Source organism: Hippopotamus amphibius, chromosome 8 (genome assembly GCF_030028045.1).
Source record: "Hippopotamus amphibius kiboko isolate mHipAmp2 chromosome 8, mHipAmp2.hap2, whole genome shotgun sequence".
NCBI classification, from domain to species: Eukaryota; Metazoa; Chordata; class Mammalia; order Artiodactyla; family Hippopotamidae; genus Hippopotamus; species Hippopotamus amphibius.
Window position 1 is genome coordinate 66,491,927 of NC_080193.1, and position 17,836 is coordinate 66,509,762.

Below are 17,836 nucleotides of genomic sequence, written 5' to 3' on the forward strand. Positions count from 1 at the left end.
TCTTCTAAAATAGATCCTAAAGATTCTATCTCCACAAGGAACTGAGTCTCACGAACAGCATTAATATATTAAATTTAATTTTGAACCCAAATGTTAAGTTTTGACTATACTGTGAGCTGACTCAAATGTTTTAAAAAATCAAGTGAATTAGGAACATGGTGAGAACTTCCGAAGAAAGAATTTCTTCCCTGGAAACTAAATAAGGGCAGCGATGACACCCACAACATGCCTTCATTAGTACCAGATTCGCAGAGGTAACCTGCCCAGTCACTGAGGGTCATTTCCCTGTTCTGTTTGATTAATTCATGTTCAATTCATTCAACGTGCTGAGCCCCACAGGAAGGCAGCACCGCAGCGATCACCTCCTGTGTCCAAATGTTCCAAGGAGTGCTAATTATTTTTGCCCACTTGAACCTAGAGCTTGTGTGACTCTGTGCACATAAACTAAGTAAGAGAAAAATCTTCCGAGGTCCAGGAGCTGTGAATCAAAAACAACTTATCTGAGACCCTTTCAAACAGAGGAAATGGGATGGAAGTTTAAAAAAAAAAAAGGATATTTTTATATTGAGAGGGAGTAGATTATGGGGAGAAGCAGAGGTAGGAAGATTCAGAGGAGGTTAGCTTGAAAAGAAGCTCGAAGACTAGAAAGGCCAAGAAGGAGAGGGAGGGGACTGAAAGATGGACAAATGCAGCCACTGGGGCGGGCCGTCCTAGCAAAGGTAGCCTGCAGGCCAGGTAACAGGCGGAGGTGCGGCAGCTGGGGACGAGCTCCCCGTTCCCTGATGGAGTCCTTCCTCCAGACCTTCCCGGGCAGGTGCCTTCCCTGGTCCCCACCCCCGCGTCCCCGCCAGGCCTTAGAGGTGCTCAGAGGGAAGGCGGGTCCGCTTCTACTCTGAGGCTCTGGATTGAAAAGTCCCCAAGAGTCAAATGTGATTTACAGCAGGGAAGAGAAACATCAGTACCAACACAGAGCTTGGGGGCGAGGGGGCGCCTGACTTGAGGGAGCCGTTTGGCAGAGGGTGGGAGAATTCTGCCCCGGGCTTTTCCCACCAAATCCCGCAACGCAACTCCTACTTCCTCGCGAGCGTCTGCCACCCCGCCCCCACCCCGGCTCTCCCACCCCCATTCCGTCGCCCGCCCGGCGCTGTGGGCCTTCTGTTGCAAACGTCACGTGGTCTAGGTGTGCCCTGGGTTCGGAGCTCGACTTGCTCTTCCGCTCTGGTTCTGAGGTGCAGCGGGGTTCTCACGGCCCCGGGGGTGGCGCGGAGTAGGCTCTGGCTGGAGCCATTGTACACGGCCAGGCTTTCCCTCACTCAGCTACTGGCCCGGGTGAAGCGAGCGGCGCAGGGGGTCGCTCACGGGAAGGGGTCAGTGCAACCTGAACAGACATTGCTGGCTCTGAACGCTCACCGCGAACGGGCTTCTAGGGCAGGTCCCGCCGCGGAACTCGGCGGACTCGCCCAGCCTGCCCGAGCGCGGAGCGCTGCATCCGCCCCGCGCCGGGCCGCCAGCGCCTGCCGGCGGGAGTTCGCACACTGCGCGTCAGGCAGGCTCTCCCGGAGTTGGGTCGCTCGCTCCGGGCCAATGAGCGCGCCCCGCGGAGGGCTCGGCTCCCCCCGCGAGCGCTGATTGGCCCCGCTGCCAGCGAGGCCGGGCTGGCCGGCAGCTGCCGCGGGCGGCGGCGAGCACCCGGCGCGAGTGGGAGTGGCGCGCGCGCCCCCCGCCGCCCCGTCCCTCCCCGCCGCGTTCCCTCCCTCGCTCCCTCCTCGCACTCCCCGGCTCCGGCCGCGCGCTGGCGGGGCTCCGCATTGCACACTCTGGGGGCGCCGCAGTGTTCGTGGGATGGGGCAGCGGGCTGCCGCTGGCGGCCGGAATCCGCGTGCAGCCCGGGTGAGTAGAGGCGGGCTTCCCGGGAGAGCACAAAAGGAGACGGGGCTCCTGCCAGCGGCCCGAGCTCGTGCGGGGCCTGGGCCAAGCACGGAGTGGACTGAGTCCCAGTGAACTGCCCAGTGCTAGGACAGTCCTTCTCCCCCACACCCTCCCCGCCCCTGGCCAGCCGATCTGGGGTGCTCGCTTCTGCATCCCGCTCCGGTGTTTTGCCCGCGAGTGGGCAGCCCGCACTGCGCGCCGCCCGGGCAGGTCCGGAGGGGCGTGTGCGTGCGTGTGTGTAGTGCTGGCGCGCTGGGGGTGGGATGGAAATGTCAGGAGCTGCCAAGTTCAGCGCCGGAGGAATCTTTCCCGAGAGTCATTCAGCACCTTCCCAGGGCCGAGCGTGCGTCCGCCAGGAACTCCGGCCGCAGGGAGAACCCGGGCGGCGGAGTGGCAGCGCCCCACATGTTGCTGCGGGGCGGGCGGGGGGTGGGGTGGGGGTGGGCGGCGGCCGTGTCCCGGCTGCGCCCACCCAGAGCCGCTGCCGGAGGGGCGGTAAGCTGGGACGCTTCCAGCCTTTGCGCAAACGCGCAAGGCCCTCGACCATCCGCTCGGGGGACTCGGCGAGAGGGCCGTTCACTCACGGGAGCTTCGCCTGGGCTTGACTTGGCAACCTGTGTTTTCTCCAGTGAGAGCAGTTCCGTCGATTACATTTGGCTAAACAGTCTATATTTTAGCCCAAAGCGCTCTGTCGGTCGGTCTGACTCGCTCTGACCCCCGCCGCAATCTCACTGGCTCTGCACTCCCAGCCCCTGCCCTCGGCATCGCATCGACCCTACTCCTCACTGCGAGGTTCAAAACTTGATGTTTGAGCATGATTGTATACGGCGTGGTCCCTGGCATTTAAAGTGTCATAATCATTGCCATTTCCTAGGGGACTCCAAGGACTTGTTGTAATTTGGGGGAGGGGGGGCAGGGAGAAGGAATTAGGAGGGAGCAGCTCTTTGGTAGGGAATTTGTTCGTAGGATAGCGTCGACCTCCCAGAGCATATGACAAAAAGAATGTTAAGCTTCTCCCTCTGGTAACTTACCCAAGGTGTGACCTCCAAAATTCAATTTTCTTTGTGGGAGGCTAGGGAGTTTAGATTCTCCAGGGGGAAGCTTATTTCTTGTTAAATTGACTTACGGTGACATACACTCTGTTCTGCTCTGCTCTGGCCAGCCATTGCAGATGCCTTCATAATATTAGAGCAATTCCCTTAAAGCCATTACATTTTCTTTCAGTGAGAGGAACTTGAAGTAGCTCTTTAAAATTTGGGATCTGCACCTTATTTCTCTAGAAGACATTACTGGTTACTGTATGTGCTCACCTGTACCAAGTTTGCAAAAGATATTTGTGCAATCGTCCATGAAATGACTTAATACACACTTATGTTAAACCCATTTAAATGTAAAACATCTATCTGTTTTCAATTTTAGTTTCCACCTTGACCAAAGGCACCAGACTGAAACAGGACTTAAAAGAGGCTTCCTTGTTTAAAAAGAGATTTTACAGAACTCTAGTCCTGAGAGCAAACAGTAAGATTTCTGAGCTTGTAGGCACACAAAGGCTGTTAAAAATTGAGAATTCTTTTTTTAGGTTAAAAATATTAGAAATGCTTCCAGACCAAAAAAGGGTAGCTACAATGTATGGGTCTACATTTTGAAGCTGTTGACAGTCTCTATAAGATGAATGTTTATAGTGCAGAGTGCATAAATGGGACTGATTATAGCAAATAATGGCAAGTAAAAAACCATACTTTGCATCATGTTGTGCAGTTTACATGGCACATTGAGATCTACTATCAAAGTATCTGTGAGAAAGTCATATTTTATCACCCCTATTTTACACATGGAATACTTGAAGCTCTCAGAGTTTGAGTGACTTTGCCAAGGTGGATAGCAGAGTTCACGTCAAGTTTTTTCCCCAAATTCTTCCCTCCCTTGCTCCCTCCCTTTCTTTCTTCATGCTGGGCTTCCTTCTTTCCTAGTTCTATCTTCTGTACCTCTTTTTACTATTCAGTCCACAGCTTCTGGACCATTGTGTACCATTCCTAACAGGGTTTGCTGTCTGCAAAGTACCTCTTAGCTGCCTCTAAGGTGAGGGCTGATAAACATTTAAGGAAAAAGCTAATAGTATTTTTTAAGAAGCTATCTTTTTCAAAGGGGCATATTATTTTTATTAACGAGTTGTTAAATATACAAGTAACCAAAACCCTAAAGAATGATGTTCTTATGGTAGTACTTCAGAAAAATCAAGTGACTCGTAGTGGAAGAGATGTTTGAGAAATATGTAAGTTTCCCACTCTATAAGCAGAAACTCCTCATAAGTTCAGTAGACAATTATAATGAAGCCCTAAGAAATGATTATTTCATTAGTGTCATTTGAATTTTAAAAAGAATTGACAAATGGATTACTTAAATAAACCCAGAGCCACTCTGGAAAAAAAAAACAACAAACCACTTATCAAAAGTCCTGAAATCCTCATTAACTAGTTTACAGATGCAACAGAAGACATTGATTAAAGAGAAATCATGTTTTTACTTGCATAGCTAGCAATAAGGAGCTTACAGCTATCTGCCTATCTGATTATTTTTTTAATTAATTAATTAATTTATGTATTTATTTTATTGGCTGTGTTGGGTCTTCATTGCTGCACATGGGCTTTCTCTAGTTGCGGCGAGCAGGGCTACTCTTCGTTGTGATGCAGGGGCTTCTCATTGCGGTGGCCTCTCTTGTTGCAGAGCACGGGCTCTAGGTGCGTGGGCTTCAGTAGTTGCGGCACATGGACTCAATAGTTGTGCCTCACGGGCTCTAGAGCACAGGCTCAATAGTTGTGGCGCATGCGCTTAGTTGTTCCGCGGCATGTGGTATCTTCCTGGGGCAGGGATTGAACCCCTGTCCCCTGCATTGGCAGGCGGATTCTTACCCACTGTGCCACCTAGGAGGTCCTGCCTATCTGATTATTTATTAAAGACTCGTCATTTGCAAATCTTTTCTTGGAAAACTATTGCTCATGATATTTATTTATGACATTGCATAATATTTTTTAAGATGAGTAGAATTAATTTTGTTTGCATTAATGTAGGTAGGAATATTTGAAGGGTCAGTTTATTAAATTAAGCCCATGAAGGGTGACAGATCCCAAGCACACTAAAAATGAGATAGCCAAAAGTGAATGTGGAAAAATTCTTGCGATGGAGTCCCAAAATAATAATGAAAAACTCTTACATATTGTGAAATGAGAATTTTGGAAGTGCTTGGCTTACATTGTACCAAACATATACTCAGAGATAAAAAGAGAACACAGTATAAATGAATTCTTTGCTTCTGCTTGTGCTGAGTAATATTCCTACAGCCAGGCTTTCTCAGGCAATAAACACACTGGCGGTAATAGATCAAGGGATGGCAAGAGCTCAGGGTATTCCAGACCTAATCAACAAACTAGATACTAAATCACCAAGATGGCCATCACCCAAGTGTGTTGGACCTTAGTGTGTAAGTGTCAGTTCTCCGGGGCATTGGCTGGCAGCCTTGGGGGGCTCTTGTCAGGGGAGGAGTTTCGGGGGGAACCCTGGAGCCATCAGGACAGATCCATGTCTGTATAGATCGGTATTCCGAGTGAACACAGATTACAATAGTATGGCTTATTTTAGAGAAAAGGGGTATAATGTAGTTGAGTTTAAGGAGGAAATATATTTGTGGCTAAAGTGTTGCCAAAAATATGATATTTTTAAACTATCAGAAAGCCTGACTGGAGTTCACATCCTGGTTCCTCCCTATTCATGACTTTTTTGTTTGGCCAAGAAACAAAAAACACAGAGTGGAGCTAAATAGGCACTTCTCTGAGTGGGCAAATAGGCTCTTTCGGGAACTAGTTTGGGGATGGTTTTATTTAAACTTTTATAAATGTCTGCAGATGGTATGTAGTTCTTATGGGTAAGTGAAAACTACACGGATAAAGTTGAACCATATGAATAACTAAAAAGACAATTGAAATGGGAAGAAAAATAATAGAAGATTAAAGTCAAAATGGAAGATTGAAGATAAGTGTACTTGGGAAAAGCAATCCCAAGCACATTTATAGGAGATGATTTTAAATTCCATTCCCATCAGCAGTCAACATAGCTGGATAATATTCTCACAGCTCTCTTAAAAAAAGGTGTGTCCACCAAGTTAAAGTCAATGTTAAGAAAAGAAAAGGATTTAAAATTCTATATTAGTGTGATACCATTAAAAATGTGTAGTTAAGTTTGTATAAATCCTCTCTACTTATCCGTTCATCTATATTATAGAAAGAATGCATCAATACATTAACAGTGACTATCTCTGGGTATTGTGGGTTTGCAAATGTTTTTATTATCTTCCTTTACTTCAGTAATTTCCAAATTTTCTTCAATGAACATGTATTGCTCTTAGGAGAAAAAATATTATGAAAATAATTTAGTGTTGTAACCTCAGATTTCATACAGTGCTGCTATAAGAAAGGCTCATTTGATTATCATTTCTATGTCTTCTGCAAATCTGTAGTTGAAAAATTTGCCTATGTTTTCCCCCTGAATTCCCTATATATGAAAGGCAGCATGTTTAAATTTTTTTTTTTTTTTTTTGTATTTGGTACTAGGAAAAAGTGTGGCTGAAGATGAACACTGTGCTTTCCTTAGGTAGTGAGAACTGGGAAATCAGAAGGCTTTCCATTTTTGCCATAACTATCAAGATATGAAGAACCATGTTAATGAAAGCCGGTATCTCTTATAACAACTCCATAGACAGAGCTTCCAGGATCCCATAAGGGATGTGCCCAGTTTCCAGAATCATGGTCCTTAGAAAGGCCCCAAGTATGATGTCCCCACCAGATAATTTTACTGATAGTTTTCTCTCAGTCTACCAATTAGGGGGCATAGTTATAACTGGTGACTAGTTACCGTAACTAGTAGCCTAACTGACATTTTTACCCTAATGAGGTTGCTACAAAGGAAGAGCTAGACAGATACCGAAGTCAAATTCTCATGCACATAGTTACAAGTACAGTGAACTTCGATTATTTTTCCTGAAAATAAAAAACTAGAACACATCTGTTGGTATTTGAAAGCAAGCGGGTTCCGACAGGAAGTAATAAGCTCAAAGACTATGTAACAGCTTTATCTCCTGTCCTGCATCCCACTTGCTCATCCTTATTCTCTCTTTTGCTAAGAGGGGATGCAGGCTGAAATTAAAAATTCCAAAAAACATTCAGGTGTATGCATGAATGATTACCACGTAATGGATTTTTAGGCAAAACAGAAGTATTGGGTGTGAGATCTTCATCTTTTTATAGACCTTTTAGAAGCCATAGATGTAAGAATTCTTAAAGCCAAGACTGTCCTATTTCTGACATTAAAAAAAAAATCGATTATTACTTGAGTTATCAAAACAAGTATCTATAAGCACTCTAAATGATTAAATAACGATATAGTTAATGTGTTTGGGTGGTGGGATTTTGGGTGAACATTTTCAAAAATATATTTCTTAATATTTTTATGGCCTAAAAAGCAGGATAAAGATTGCATTATTCTCGTCCCATTCCCCCTCCTTTTAAAAAGTACCAAATTGTATATAAATTAGCAGATGTACACATTGTTTCCATCAAGACGTCTAGAAATACTAGTTTATTTATGCCACTAAAGCAATTTAGATAATATATACATTTACTTGAACTTATAATAATAGCATTTATCACTCTACTTTTTATTTGTATGGCTTCTCATCTACTGGACTCTACCTGCTTTATGAGGGATTATGTTAATTTTCCATTTGCAGAGACGGCAGTGTAGAGCAATGTTTGAGGCCTGGGATCTCCCGTGGTGTAATTCTGGCCTTACCAGTTGCCAACTGTGTGACCTTAGGCAAATTATGTAGTTTCCTCCAGTTTAACTGGTTACCATTAACTAGCTGACTGACCTTTAGCAAGTTAGGCACCCAGTGTCTGGGCTTCATTTGGTTCTGCTGTAAAATCAAGGGGTTGCACTAATTAAACTTTAAATTCCCAGGTGAGGAGGAACCAACATATATTTTTTGACATTTAAAATTACCCAATAATGCTGATCTAATAAAATGGTTTTCAGCAACTAAAAGTGTGGCAAAATATTGGTATTTAGAGCAAACTATGTTAACAAGACAGAGTTCTTAGAGATCTATAATAAAAAATATAAAACATCTAGCATATCTCCCTGGAATTTGTTCTTTTCTTACTATGTAGATCCCCCCTGTTCTTTGACTTGATTATCCATGTGGAATACATTTAATTTCTTAGAATTTTTTATCTTGAAGATGAAAAAGTTGACTTTAACTTTTAAAAATTTAATTTAAAAATTAACTCAAAAATACTGACTTTAATAGAAGTAATACTCTGCATTTATGTAGGATCTTTCTGTACAGGATCAAAGGAATGGTATTAGAAGTACATGGTTTTTCTTTTATGTATAACTTCATAGAAGGATTTTCCTTTATGGAATTCTTTTAATTTATATTCCCAGTCACCCAACTGAATGAATGCACAGAAACTTTTGTAGCAATTCTGACTTGTTCTTGGTCGGAGATGTCCTTGGTGAGGAGTATTCTTTCATCCATTATTTCCCAATTGACAACTCTCTTTAATGCTTCAAGGCCTAGTTCAAATACAGTCTCCCCAAAGAAGCCTTTTCTCCTGATTTACATCAGTGTAAATTTTCCTCTTTTACTTATACCTGTATTTTGTCCTAACGTACTGTTTTTTTTTACATTCTGGCTTGTTATTTACATCATGTCTTATTTCTCTTGGATGCTGGCATGAGTATATTGTCTTGCACAGAGTAAGCCTTCAATGAATATGTTGAATAGACTCACTACTTTCATAGAGAAGAGATGTAAAGCTTGGGGGTGGGCTAGGGAGGAGGGAGGAGGGGGAGGGGGATCACAGAAGATTGATTTAGATGGAAGGGATAGGTTTTGGTTTTGTCGTTTAAGACAATTGCCATGTAAGCTTAGTCTCTGGATGTCCACCAAGAACAAATAAATACCACAAGCCGTGACTGTTCTCCTCAGAGACCCTTCCCTGCTTTTGTTTCCTAGGAATACACTCTAGATATTGAGGGTCTTTACAGAACAGACTCTAAGCCATCAATCACCATGACCTAGGTCTTGGGCAAGTTAGATATGCCATCTTCCCACCTGGAAATAAAAAGCTGGCTGTTTTACACTTTCATACTAAGCTGTACTGTGATTTTTAGAAGTATATAGATAATTTCTGTTAAAAACAACCAAAAAGTTCAAGGAAGAAAATAATAATTTCTCTTCCCATCACCCAGATTTAATTATTCATATGTAATTTCTTACTACCTTAATAGCATTCTTTTTCTCTAGGTTACATGGTGGCTACCTAGCTATATGTATATAGCATATGTTCAGTGTGTTTGATCTTTATCCTTAACAGAATAAAATAGAGGACAACATATCATACTTGTCATATATAGGTAAAGATATACAAAGTCCTTCTTGGCTGTTGAAAATTCTTTGCATGAGTTTTCAACACATAGTTAGGGCTGATGTTTTTTTAAGCAGAGAACTAGACAAGGCTAAGTCTATTTAGTCTCTAATAGCCAGGGTTCTTCTTCCTGTTCCATTGTCGTAGGTTGGAATCACAGCCAGCTGACTTAAAATGTTGTTTTAGGGGCACTAAGTGAGATGTGGCTGGATCAGCATCAGATCCACCCAGTTCTGAGAAACAAGTCAGGGTTCATCTTGTGCTGTTTCCAATAGTGTTATTCTTTGGTAGAGCCAAATCAGGCAAGTAAAAATCAACAGGATGGAAAAGACATTTTCCCCATCAAAGCTATTCAGAGACTCAGCTTTCTAAATGAAGGGAAATCTGTACCATATAATGGAATAGCAATTTAAAGAGAGGTACTTTTTTGATATGAAGCTGCATGAGCTGCTTGTATATTTTGGAGATTAATCCTTTGTCAGTTGCTTCGTTGGCAAATATTTTCTTCCATTCTGAGGGTTGTCTTCTTGCCTTGTTTATGGTTTCTTTTGCTGTGCAAAAGCTTTTAAATTTCATTAGGTCCCATTTATTTATTTTTAATTTTATTTCCGTTATTCTAGGAGGTGGGTCAAAAAAGGATCTTGCTTTGGTTTATGTCATAGAGTGTGCTGCCTGTGTTTTCCTCTAATAGTTTTATAGTGTCTGGCCTTACATTTAGGTCTTTAATCCACTTTGAGTTTACTTTTATGTATGGTGTTAGGAAGTGTTCTAATTTCATTCTTTAACATGCAGCTTAATACCAAAAAAGCAAATAACCCAATCCACAAATGGGCAGAAGACCTAAATAGACATTTCTCCAAAGAAGACATGCACATGGCTAACAAACACATGAAAAGATGCTCAACATCACTAAATCATTAGAGAAATACAGGTCAAAGCCACAATGAGGTATCAGCTCACACCCGTCAGAATGGCCATCATCAAAAAATCTAGAAACAATAGATGCTGGAGAGGCTGTGGAGAAAAGGGAACCCTCCTGCACTGTTGGTGGGAATGTAAGTTGGTACAGCCACTATGGAAAACAGTTTGGAGATTCCTTAAAAAACTAAAAATGGAACTACCATATGACCCAGCAATCCCACTCCTGGGCATATACCAGAGAAAACTATAATCCCCAAAGAAACATGTAGCATAATGTTCATTGCAGCACTATTTACAATAGCCAGGACATGGAAGCAACCTCAATGCCCATCAACAGATGAATGGATAAAGAAGATGTGGTACATATATACAATGGAATATTAGCCATAAAAAAGAATGAAACTGAGTTATTTGTAGTGAGGTGGAGAGACCTAGAGTCTGTTATACAGAGTGAAGTAAGCCAGAAAGAGAAAAACAAATACCATATGCTAACTCATATATATGGAATCTAAAAAAATGGTACTGATGAACCCAGTGCCAGGACAAGAATAAAGATGCAGATGCAGAGAATGAACTTGAGGACACAGGGGGGTGGGGGGGGGTGCGCAAAGGAGAAGCTGGGACGAAGTGAGAGAGTAGCATAGACATACACACACTACCAACTGTAAAATAGATAGCTAGTGGGAAGTTGCTGCATAACATAGGGAGATCAACTCGATGATGGGTGATGACTTAGAAGGCCAGGATAGGGAGGGTGGGAGGGAGTCGTGGGAGAGAGGGGATATGGGGATATGTGTATAAATAAAGCTGATTCACTTTGGTGTACCTCAAAAACTGGCACAACAGTGTAAAGCAATTATATTCCAATGAAGAGCTTTAAAAAATAAAAATAAAAAAATAAAGAGAGATACTGTTTGTAATGGTACTTTCTTCTCAGCTTGGGAACTATATCAGAGAGACCTTTGCTAGAAGGGGTAGTTTTCAGCTAGGCCAAGCAAATTCAAGAAATGTTGAATGCTGTAGCACCTAGAAGACATTGCAGGCAAGCGGGTAAACTCATTTCCTACAGCTTTCTGGGAGGTTTTGACGTTGCAGGAGGGTTTCCGATCTCTCCTGGAATGGTGTCCTGAATAAGGTTGAACATGGGAAATGGAAAGAAGAAAAAGAGTCCAGAAAAGAAGGAGCTGGAGGACTTACAATAAGGGAAGGATCACCTACTTTGTAATCGATTGAAGAAAACTTTCCAGTCCTATCTGATTCTGATCTTAGTGGGGAAGCCCTAAAATAAACAAATAAATTTAAGGAGAGCCACAAAGCTCTATCTGCTTTAAGTTATCGACTGTGTTCCTGCCGCAGCCTCCATTAGGGCTACTCTGGTGCTGAGTCACAGTTCTCAACTCCGGAGTCTAAAAGATCGCTGTTAAAAGACTTCCCTGAGGGGAAGCACATGCTGGCCAATGAATGAATATAAGCTGGTTAACAGCTGCATATTGGTTAACAGCTGCATATTGGTCAAGTAGGCAAGTAAAAGTTGAGGGAATCTGAGTCCAAGGGGATTGAAACAGAGACACATAAGGGGCAACGATTTTGTAGTGAGGTATGGGTGGAAACGGAAGATATTGGGATTTTTGCTTCTTTCCCACTTTTAATTTAAACTCTCACCAGGCTATTTGCTGATTTATCAACCACCAGTTCCTTATCGGATTTTGGCCAAGCCAGGTAACTTCTTTGAATGTCTGTTTCCTCATTTGTAAAATGATTGTATAGGATCAGCGCTTCTAGCTGGATCTGTAAGAAGAGATACTGATTTCTTGGGAGGTTGAGGGGGAAAAAAAAGTACAATGGCCAAAAATGTTTGGGAAACAACGGGTTAAATGCTTTTCAATGACAAGACTTTTCAGAACTTTGTAAATGAATGATCATTCTACATACCTGAAAGGTGGTATACCCTTCGGTGAATCCCAAACCTGTTTGACAATGGAAACCATTTTGAAGGTGCACCTTTTGGGTGAGTGTTCTGTGCAACACCACATGTTGGACTGGCTGACGTCTGAGGTCCTTCTGGGTTTTGTGAATCTACAATTACATAGTATGTCTCTCTTCCTGTTTCTTTTCTAGCTAGCCCCTTGCCTCTTATCTTGAAGAGTTTTTGTTATATAAATCTTTTGATCAAAAATGTGCTCTGTTAGAACATCCCTGCATCTACTTTAAGAGCACATTGAAATAGCACATTCCTTCAAGCTGTGCACTTTCCCTTAACTTTTGCATTTTAGACTACATGAAGTCACAGAGAGGCAAAACACAAATAAGGAATTCCCCAAATACACACACACAAACATACACACACACACACACACACACACACAAACATGCGCCCTGTAATGAAAATATTGAAACATTTATTAATAGAGAGGGGATAATATTTCATAAAGGAACAATTTATAAAAGACCCAGATTTCATTCTGACAGAGGCATTTCTGAGCAAAGCAGTGCAATTAATCACAGAGCTGTAGCATAAAGATGAAAAGATGAATACTGAAGGTATACAAAATGTGCACTGTTCTTCCCTTCATCTTCAGGATTACAGAAGATGTTTATCACACCTCACCTCACCAACAACAATCTTGGATTTTCTATTTGGCTCCTGCCAGATTCACCCATTGCTGGATGAGGAGCTGGTAAAAGTGGGGGTGTTCTGGGGAGAGAGAGTGGCCACAGGAGTCCAGGGCACAGCAAGGCTGGATCTGGACTGTACCTTCTCCTGCTGAAATAGCTTCCCTTTCAGAGGTTGTTGGGGGTGAAGGGGAAACAGGACATAGTTCTGTGTTAGAAAGAGAGAGTAAGGATTCACAATAGCTATGTTTCCTATGGTCATCATTGTACTTTGTGAATTCTCTGGAATTAGAATAATCTAAATCTCTACAGGTAACCTACAGGTAACCTACAGCAGACAACTTTCAGTGGGCTATGAGTTTAATTTTCTTTGTATGTTTTTTAAAGAGATAATTTACTAGATAATGTTAGGATACAAAAGCCACAATATGATAATGATTTCCCTTTTACAATTAAATTAAATTTACATGTTGCACTATGTCTCATGTTTGGTTGTCTGTCTTCTACCCTTATTTAAAACTTTTAAGAATCTTTGTCAAATGTTCTGTTATTTGAATTCAAGCTTATCTCTGATGGAACATCAATATTCCTATATAGTTTTTCTTATCTTGTTAAAGAAGTTGGAATTAGTTGTACGCATTTAATTATATTTTTTAAACTCTAAACTGAGTTTTGAAATTTGGTGAACAATTTGTAACTATTTTTTCCCAAGGAATGGTATACATATTATGATATTGGCTTGATTCATAAGACTCGTGTTTCCTCACCTCGTTGAGTTTTCTCGATGAGCATTCCAAGCTGTGCTGTGTCTAGACGTTTGAAGTCAGCTTTCTCATTTTTAGAGGGTGCCTTTTCTCTTCCCTTAAACATATGAACAGTGTGTTAGTTCATTGTACATTGCAAGCCCTGGCACAGACTAGGTGCTCAACAGATATCTGATGAGCAGAGACTCTCCCTACTCCATCAGTGTTTGCTGAATAAATGAACAGATTATTAAACGAGCAGTGCTTCCTGTAATTGTCACCACTGTCATGCCAGTAATGTAACCATTACCTACCAGACAAGGCTGATTTTCCTAACAATTAAAAGTAAATTAAAAAAAAAAAAAAAAAGTAAATTTTTTATAACCCACCAACATGATGCTGATTAGTGTTTAATATTCATTTTCCTGTTTCTAAAGATACACAGATAAAAGAATTCTACTTAAAAAGTTTTGTACAGATTTCACAAAACCAAACAGATGTAGTTGGTTCTGTACTGCAGCAGCTCAATGAACTTTGGAGGAGGCCTGAGTCTTCTCAAATAGCAATGAGATGCTGTCTGCGGGACTGAACCCAAGTGCCTTAAGAACACTAGGTAGGCTTTGTTTTGGCGTGTTACAGCATTTCCCCTTTGGAATGCTCAGTTTAGGGATGCTGATTTCCATAAAGCTTTCAGCATAAACTTCAAGTTGTTTTCTGTGGAAAAGAATCATCTGCATTTCGTCTGTACTTGATCGTTGATGTTTTATACGCTGTGCTGTGGATGTGTAGAAGGAGTCAGTCTTCCTAGCCATTTTTCAGACTTCTTGACTAGTAAGTCTCCTTGTTAAAGATTAGTTGTTGAAAAAGGAAACAGACTTACAGATATAGAGAACAACCTAGTGGTTGCGGGGCGGGGGGGGGGGGGGGGGGGGGGGGGGGGGTAGTGGGGGAGGGGCAAGACGGGGGTAGGGAATTAAGAAGTACAAACTATCATGTACAAAATAAGTAAGTTACAAGGTTATGTTGTTCAACACAGGGGATATGGCCAATATTTTATAATAACTATAAATGTGGTATAACCTTTAAAAACTGCAAATCACTGTGTTGTACACCTGTAACATACAATATTGTACATCAGCTATTTGTCAATTAAAAAAAAGATTGTAAGGTATATACTCTTCTCTTCCAAAACAGGAGGGGAAAGGCCCCTCTTCTCTCCGCGGCATTCCTTCAGTACCCGCAATTCCCTACCCATCTGTCTCGGGCCTCACTAACATCATCACCTGGCAAAGTGGAGTTGACTCATTAAAAGCGCCTGTTTATTTTAATAATCAAGCTAATGACAAAAGAACTCAAATGACTTGTTTTAGGGCTTGGCATTGAAGTTGATTTTATTTGCTGTAACGTACCCAACAAATGACAGTTTCCTTTCCCGTCTTTTTTGGGCAGGTGTTTGTGTCATTTTTTTTTTGGCAGCACTTAAGAAACTGTCTCTTATTGGTGACTTTGAGAATTGTTCATACTTGAATAGATTATGAGCTTAAGTTTAAACAGCTTTGAAATCTTTAAAAAAATAGTAACATCTTTTAATATTGCATCAACACTGTCTATGTTTAATGTCCAAAAATTTGAATGATCAAATATTTTATACTTGCCAATGCAAACATGGCAATAATCAGGCAACAAGTACTTCTTTTCTGGGCCCTACCCAAAGATATAAAAAGAAATGGTAAAACATGGCAGCTGTCCTGATGGAACTTGGAATGGCTTCTCTCTGTGTCTGTCTTTAAATATTTGAGAACCAACTCATGCCAATCACAGGTCAAGGGGGAAACACAATAGTGAATGAAATAAGCAAAAGTCTCTGGGGCTAAAGCAGTAAATAAGACTCACAAAAATCCCTGTCCTCATAGAGCTTACATTCTAGAGGGGTAGGGGCAGAAGATAAGGACGTAAATAAGAAAATATGCAGCATGCCAGATGGTGATAAGTGCCATGGAGAAGCTAAAGTGGGGAAGAGGGAGAGGGAATGTCAGAAGTGGCAGGGCGGCCGCCGGCAACTGTAAATGTGGTGGTCATGGAGACCCCGCTCTGAAAGTGTCACGTGAGCACCTGGACCAGGTAAGGGAGAGAGCCTTGGGGACCTCTGCAGGAAGAGCCTTCCAGGCAGAAATGCAAAGGTGCTACAGTGGCATCACTGGAAGTCACTGGCTCTCAAAACAGCAAGGAGACCAGTGGCGGGAGTGGAGTGAGCCAGGGGAAGAGTAGTAAAAGGTCTTCCTTCCTTCTTTCCTTCCTTCTTTCCTTCCTTGGGACTGCGTGAGTTGAGGAGCCAATGGAAGAATTTGCACCAAGGAATAACCTGATTAAATGTATGATTTAAAAGATCACTGGCTACTGTAAGAATAAATAATAGGAGGGAAGGAGCAAGGCTGAAGAGGCTATTGAAATAATCCAAATCATGTTGGCTTAGATCCAGGTGGTTGCAGTGGAGGTGGTGAAAAGGGACATTTTTTGTCTGTTTGGAAAGTGTGGAGGAGATAGGATTTACTTAAGGGTAGGATGTGGGGCCTGAATGAGAAAGCAGAGTCAAAGATGGTTCCAAGGTTTGGGATCAGATAAAGGGTGGAGTTGTCATGTACTGAGATGGGAAGGCTGAGGAGGAGCATATTTGCAAGAGGATCCAGTCGGCTTGGGACACCTTACATCTGAGATGCCTATCAGGCTTCCACATGGAGATAGGGAGTCAGTGGTTGCGTATATGACTGTGAGTTCAGGGCAGAGATCTGGGCTGAAGATTATAATTGGGAGACTTCACTATCTCTGTAAAAGCCACGAAACGGGAGCTGATCCATAAGCATGAGGAGACCAGAATGGCCTGTCAGAGCAGAGTGAAGACAATTCAGTAGCAGTTGTAAGGTCCCTTATTTCTTGGTACAGCTTCAGAGAGGAGTTAGGAATGTGTGGGCCAGAAGAGATGGAACAACCTTCACGGAAAGTGTGAGAATGGAACTGATCCTTGCAGATGGATGATATTCGGAGGGGTAGAAATAATGAGGGGAGGGCATTTGGTTAACAGGTGCGAGAATTAAACACACCACAGTCCCTTAGCAGGAAGGAAGTAGGAGAAAACATACTAAGACCACGGTAGAATTTTCTCACTCGTGGGAGGGGTGGGACTTTCGGTCTCTTTTCGGTCTATTTCCCAGGATCACCATGTGCGAATAATAGAGTCTTGAGTCCCATTAAAATCTTGAATGTTTCCCGACACTTTAGCAACAGCTTCTCTCCCTTATCCTTGCAGCTGGTGCCGCCTTATATTTTGTAGTAACTTGAAACTGACATGTGGGGAATTTTAAGTACATGTGTTATCAAAACAGATGTTTCACAGACTTTATAGACTACCGGGAGGTCAGCTCATCTTTCAGAAAACCTCATGGAATTTGAATTTACTTCCTCTCATAATTTTATGTTCTCCAAAGTCACTGTGTGGGAAATTTTAAATTTATTAGCAACTTTCTCTTGTTCTTGGATCTCAGAGAGATGGCAATTTCAGTAAACCTGAAAAAAATGGTGTGCTTTTCCCTAGAGGCAGATTATTGAACAACTTTACTTGCCTGGTGATAAATCTAAGGCATGAATTTTAACACTTTCATTGGAACTTTGGAGTCATATTTTATAAAAGAAAAAAAAACTCTCTGCCTTCTTTTCTGATGCAAAGTGACAATTAAGACAAAAATGAACTTCATAAAATAATACAAAGGATGATGACTTCAGGACAAATGGTTAGAAAAAGTTTGCCTCTTGTTTCCTCTTCCTCTGCTTTTTACTAGAATCTAGATGAAGATCAAGTCTCATTTTTATTCTAGGTAAAAGTTTCTCATGGAGTTGGGAAAGCCGAGGACTTTGGCAGAACTCCCTGAAGTAAGAGCAGGTTATGTATTTCTTTGTTCATTTTAGGTAAAGAATGCCTTTAAAGCAATTTGATGTTCGTGGTTGGCATACCCAGGTGTGGCATTTCCATATCTCCACTTTTTCTTTGGGTTGCAGGGAGGTACAGAGCACAGCTCCAGCAGGCTGTGGCAGTTTATGAAGCCCTCTAGGTGTTGGCTGGAGAGCAGCAATCAGTGAGCAGCCTAGTGGACCCTC

At 42.2% G+C, this 17,836-nt stretch overlaps 1 protein-coding gene across 6 annotated transcripts in view; it reads left to right on the forward strand.

Annotated features, from left to right (window-relative positions):
• Nucleotides 1-1,312: 1,312 nt before the first annotated feature.
• Nucleotides 1,313-17,836, forward strand: part of LYPD6 (LY6/PLAUR domain containing 6) — a 109,167-nt gene continuing 92,643 nt past the window's right edge. For 2 of the 6 annotated variants that reach the window (XR_009055100.1, XM_057745638.1), the window contains exon 1: nt 1,628-1,890. The gene's annotated coding sequence lies outside the window, so the exon portion shown is untranslated. Of the gene's footprint in view, nt 1,368-1,627; nt 1,891-17,556; nt 17,612-17,836 lie in introns of those variants that run through there. The other 4 variants (XM_057745635.1, XM_057745637.1, XM_057745634.1 and 1 more) reach the window with 4 other exon arrangements.